We start from the raw sequence: 6227 nt of genomic DNA, 5'->3' as shown, positions 1-6227 counted from the left end.
CCATATAGGAACGTAAAAGGATATGAATAGTTGTACAGCTAAGCTCACACCAACAGTTAACACTTTAACCCCATGTGTTGGGGTTTCGGGGGCATGAATTGTTGAAATACTTAAATAAAAGTAATAGTTAAACAGTTGAAAAAGTGAAATGAAACATAATGAATAAAACGTTGAAATAGTTATCCAAAGATAATGAAATTGTGTCCTAAATGTCGTGAATAAATGTTTGAACAGTAACATAATGTCGAGCTTCTTCCACTCCGATCAGTCGTATCTCAACTCAAACCAAAGCAACTTAAACATTGTCAATTAAAATGTATGATTATTGTAACAATACCCACTTTTATAATAGTGGCAAATTATATCCAGTTTAAAATCCATTTAAATGCTTTAACAAGGAGTTTTAATGACGCAGCTACTACAGAAGATTACGTTCACACACACACACACACACACACACACACACACACACACACACACACACACACACACACACCCTAAAGCTGTTTCCCTGCAGCAGGCTTGTCAGCAGCGCTGCAGACTCCTGGCACAGTTACATAGTTCATCTGGCTGACAGAAGCACTGTCGGGTAGTTTTTAGCAGCCAAACAAGAAAACATTTCTCGGCTGATAAATTGTGTAAATGTTGCTGCTTTTATTTGGATGTTGATCAGGAGGCAGGGGGGCTATGCCGATGGATCAGTATGCACAAATACAATCTGTACAGGTTTCGGGTTGGATTTTCCACTGGGGCCTTCAATCCTAAAATATATGTATTTGTGGAACTGTTTGGTGCTTTGGTGAGAGCAATTAAAGCATCAAACAACAGGGTGTTTTTGCGTAAATCCTTAAGTGTCGAGAGAGACCCCTCAGTCCCGCCGAGCGATGACAGTTGGAGTCATCAAAGAGACTTTACTGCCACTGCATCTCACAAATACCCCAAACAATGGCAGGAAGGGGCTGTGAGTCTTCAGGAGATGAGCCACACACACAAACATATTCAAGCAGGATTCATTAGACTGGCGCGGCGGTTGGGGAAGGGGTCCATCCATTTCCTGTTTTTACCTCCCGGTGACGAGGGTCTGCGTGTGCCAACACCGCTAATGACTCAAAACTTGTGAGCCGCTACTAACTCGATCATTCAATACTTTGTTATGCTGTGCAGACCGTGCATCCTCGGGTCCACACGTGTGTGTTGGCAACAACATCATCTCATCATTAGTGGTGACCAGAAATAATGCCAATGACTCCAACTATGAACACAATGGTTTGTTAAGAGCCTCCTAGCACAGAGGACATCCTCCCCATATGGCGGAGGGAGCCTGGCTCCAATACTAATCTGCTCCCACTGTTTATAAAATAAACAGGCCCCCAAAAGCTAACCTAAAAGGCTGCCCAGGTTCCCCCCCTCCTGCACACTCCACATCGCATCTGGCTGCTCTTTGACCTGCACTGTTTGAACTGTGCTTCCTGTCCAGTGTAACATACATATGGCATCATGGCAAAGTTTGCACTGTAGGCATTTTTCATGCAACGGAAGAGGGGATTACCAACGCATCCCCATGGAGGTGGCACATGTGGCAGCCGCCATCCCACACACATGAGCACATAGAGGGCTACAGCCTTTGATTATGAATCATAAAAAGTCACTAGGCTTAGTAGTCAGTGTAAAAAGAAGGATTAACACCTACACGCCATGCAATAAAAGTGCAAATGAGTATGTATTTAGATAACGCTCCATTTAGTGGTGTAAAGTTACTTCTAATTATAAAATCTGTGCCACTTAAAGGCCGCAGCATTACCTTTTCAAAACAAGGCTGTTTTCACACAGACATCCCCACCAGACACCCCCGCCCCTTCTCTCTGGGAGCCCCGAGCCTGCTAGGCCCGCTGATGGTGGAATGAGACGAGATAAGCCCTAGGTCGGCCTCCATCAACACATGAGGCTTGCCAAAGCGAGTAGAGTTACAGACAGACACTCCTCTGGGGCTCAGTGGGAGTGGGAGCGGGCTGGGACGGGGCTGCTCAGACATGGGAGGCTGCTAATCTGCCTCCAGCCAGCCTGCTGATGCCCACCATCTGTGTCTGTAACTCATCACCCACCGGCCAGGAGCCTCCGCAGGCACACACACAAGTAAACAAACTCCTAGAGAGCCGTTTAACAGCCAACTCTCTACCTGGCTCTGTTAATTACTGATTATCAGTGCCACCCAAAAAGCAGAGGACAGCAGCCAGTGGAGAGAGGTACGATTGGATAATGGGGAGCCAGCTGTGAATGGGGGCCCAGGAACTTCAGGCTGTTTCATTGTCCTCATTATGGAGGGCATTTGGGAAAAATAGCTCAGAACACAAGGGTATGAAAAAAACCGATTGTGACACGTTCAATTACCACCAGCGGGGAATGAAGACGAGTGTCATGGAAAATGTAGCCGCTGCTTATGCTTCATTTACTTGACAAGACTTCACAGCAGTAATCGTGCATGCCTCTGGCTCTACTGAGCCAGGGGATGTAGAAGGTTAAGAGGTCAGGAGGATGGGTGCAAGGAAGGGGGGGGAACAACTGATGGAGATTAAACGAAAAGCCTAAAACTCCTCAAGGTGTATGACAGCCACGCAGGTGTGCAGCACTTACCCCCGCATAACCCCCACATAACCCCCACACGCCCGTCGTTTGGAGCTGAGATATCCTGTAGGCGTAGCAGCGGGCAGGTGATTAGCAGACACAATTATTATGCCTCACTTGACTTTTTACAACTCACCCGCATGTTGGAATCTCGAATGTCTTGCTTCATGTGATTTAAACCCTCTGAAACCACTGAAGGGCCGTGGTTCTTCACTTCTGCTAAGGGACTGTATGGAATTCATAATGGGGGGAGGCTTTTTAAATGTTTTGATGCCCCAGATTTGTGTTTTATTTCATGCTTTCCTTATGAGATGTGCTACAGAGGAGCGGCAGCATCTGACCTCCTGGGCACTGCAGAGGTACAAAAGGAAATATATCATTGTCCTATAATAAACATTCAACACAACTTATTCTACTATTAGGTGAAGCCAAACGTTTACAGAGCTGAAGCCCCCCCGGCCTGTGCCCATATTTAATTTAAATCAGGTTTGAGTTGAGAAATTTGGAGCAAGGGTGTGGTGTTATTTTCTTATTGAACGGGGGAGGGTCCAAACCAAATAATAATAACCCTGGGGAGAGTCAAAGTCAAAAATAAAGTGCAGCCCTGAATAATTTCCGTACGGGCCCTAACGCAGGGCGTGTGTCCACGGGGAGCAGCCGCTATGAGAACTGTGATGACATTTAAAGTATTTTTCTAAATGCACCCATGAGGATTTTTGGTTATTATTCTAAGTTAAATTTACCAGCTAAGTATTAAAAGTTTATATAAGTGGACCGTAAATGGAAGCAGAATTATACAGTGGAAACAGCATAGGTGCCAAAACTACATTTCCAAGGTACACAGAGCCTTGTATATGCGTCTGCAGGCACTGCTCCAGACTTATACGTTATAAATGCCTGCTAATGTTTTAACACTAGTCTTTGTTTAGGGTGGTCAGACATAGCTGACAGGAGCCAGAGGATGGAGGATATTTACAAAACTATGTCTGGAAAGTCATGTCATGTCTCCATTCAATAAGAAACCTGCAGGGAGACGAGCAGTAGTCATGATATATGTACTGCTGTAGAAATAAAGGGCAGTTCTAAAATATCATTTTTAAAGGTGTGACGTGGACAAAGTCGTCCATAATGCTGCGAGGGGATTGTAAGTGAGGGCTTTTCCTCTGGCAGATGAACATCTGAAAGAACTAAACAGTCAGGGATGATTCAATTATCCACTCTGGCTCTCGCACAGGGATCCCCCCCCACCCCTCTTAACGACACAAAGACTAATGTTTTCCCTCGGTGCAATAAATAACTTTTTATTCCCACTGTCAAGGAAAGTTCACCTGCACAGATGATCACAATGTCCGCCCTCATATGTGTTACTGCGGCCTTTTTAATTTGACCTGAGCCAACCTGTCATGCTCCATCAAACGTGGGAATCGGATACTTCAGGAACACAGGCGCCTTTGCTTTGCGTTATGCCATCCACCCCCTCTGTGCCTTAACACATTGAGCCTGGGAGCAGAGAGAAAGTCACCCGCATCACATGAATCAAGCACTGTGACAGGGGTCCGTTGGGTCTGGGATCACACGGAGGATCACAAGTCTCTCTTTTTACTGCTCCCTCTCCTATCTTGGTTAGCTGGGGATGAGAGAGGCGGGATGGCCCTCTAAAGGCATATATTTCCGTTGATGAAGAGATAAATCAGATCATTTCTGGAGTAAGGAAGGGAGCACAGAGAGAGCCTTCTTGGTCGTCCCCCTTTGAGATGTAAATGTGCACGGTGGCACTGAAAGAGGGCCAGGTGTCCGATGCAAAGTGGGAAAGCGTGACGGTGCATGCATTCCTCTGGGACCTAGATCATTAACTGTTGCTGTGCCTCATGTGGGCAAACATCAACACATCCCATAATGGTCCACAATGGCCTTGGTGGAATGACACAATGCGTAAGTATGATAAATATATATTGACAGGTGTTCTCTTTCAAGTGAGATGTAAATCATATCAACATTTACCTAGCCTACCTGCAAAAACAGTATTTGTAAAGACAATCATTCCCAAATTACATGCGGCCTTCTCTTGTAATCTCTACTCTGAGCCCCTTCATGACCAGAGGTCGACAGCTGCTGCTCACGCCTTGCTGGACGATTAGAAACGAGTTAGCGGGTTTTCTGAGGTCATCAAGGTAGCAATTTGCAATGAACTCTTTCAAGCCTAAGGCCAAACCTTCAAATATCCCACACCTCAAGGTGGAGAAAAGAAGCATTTGGCAGTTCAAACAGTGAATTAAGAAAAGAATAGCAACCTGTTATTAGTTTAAACGAGGTGAGGGACCAGGCATGACCTCTTTAGGGTGGGTGGGGAGTAGGAATAGGAAGAATACTTGTGTCATAAATGGATATACTCCTACAGTGTCCTCACTGCCCAGACAGATACACACCAGACCATGGACTCCCATTTGATAAGATGTTTTACCATGTAGTCCTATCTGAGGTGATAGATTGGAAAGTGCAGAAATTACACAGTGGAGGAAAAGAAAATGTATCAGTCTAAAGTCATCAGCGATAGTGAAATCTAACTAATCATCATGTATTTAGGAAGTTCTAAACCCCCCCCCCCCCACTGCTGTACCACACCTTCAGTGGGTCTCAAACCTTTTTTTAAAGGAAAAGTTCCACATCTTTGGGAATTATACTAAGATCTTTTTGCTGAGTTAGATGAGAAGATTGATACCATTTGTACGCTAAATGTGTAGCTGCATGGCGCGAGCAGCCGGTTAGCTTAGCTAAACATAAAGACTGGAAACAGCTCCGACTCAAAGGTGACACAATCCACCTACCAGCACCTGTAAAGTGCACTAATAAAGCACATATCACAACTTGTTTTAATACATTACACAACCGAGATCGTGTCAACTACACTGGCGTTTCCAGTCTTACTGCTAAGCTAAGCTAAGCTAAACTAAACTAAGCTAAGCTAAGCTAAGCTAAGCGACTGGCTTCATATTTAACGCACAGTATTCTTATCCAACTCTCTCGGCAAGAGAATAAATGTCAAACTATTCCTTTAAACCATGTGAGTGGTTATAAGAATGTATTTTTTAACAAACTAACATCACGAATAGCATCGATGTAAAATATGTGCCAACACCTGCATGGTGGCTTTCTGCCATCCATGTGTGTTAATGTGTGATTGAGGCAAAGCACTTTACACACACACACACACAACATATAAATGCAGTGCATTCACCATATATGAACTAATATTAAGTTATCTCAGAAGTAAAGAAGCAGTTTTAACCTATGTTGCAGATAGATATTGAACAATGAACAAAACAGGTGTTTGCTAATTGGTTAAACATATTTCTAGAATTTTGCTCAAAAGGTAAAGCGGTCATGTCAGCGATCTTAGAGGCGTACCTTCTGCATGTCGTTGCTTATATCTTCTATTTTGATACGTTTGTAAAACTATAATTGATGTAACTGTTCATTCCTTTTTGTAAGTGGTGAAACATGAGGGGAAAATGTAACACAACCTTTGACCCTTCCTTCATTTCAAAGTGACGACTCTTGAGCTCCATCTGGTGGTGAAAACAAGACATTTACCCAATTTATGGAGA

Source organism: Cottoperca gobio, chromosome 9 (genome assembly GCF_900634415.1).
Source record: "Cottoperca gobio chromosome 9, fCotGob3.1, whole genome shotgun sequence".
NCBI lineage: Eukaryota > Metazoa > Chordata > Actinopteri > Perciformes > Bovichtidae > Cottoperca > Cottoperca gobio.
This window is presented reverse-complemented; position numbering follows the sequence as displayed.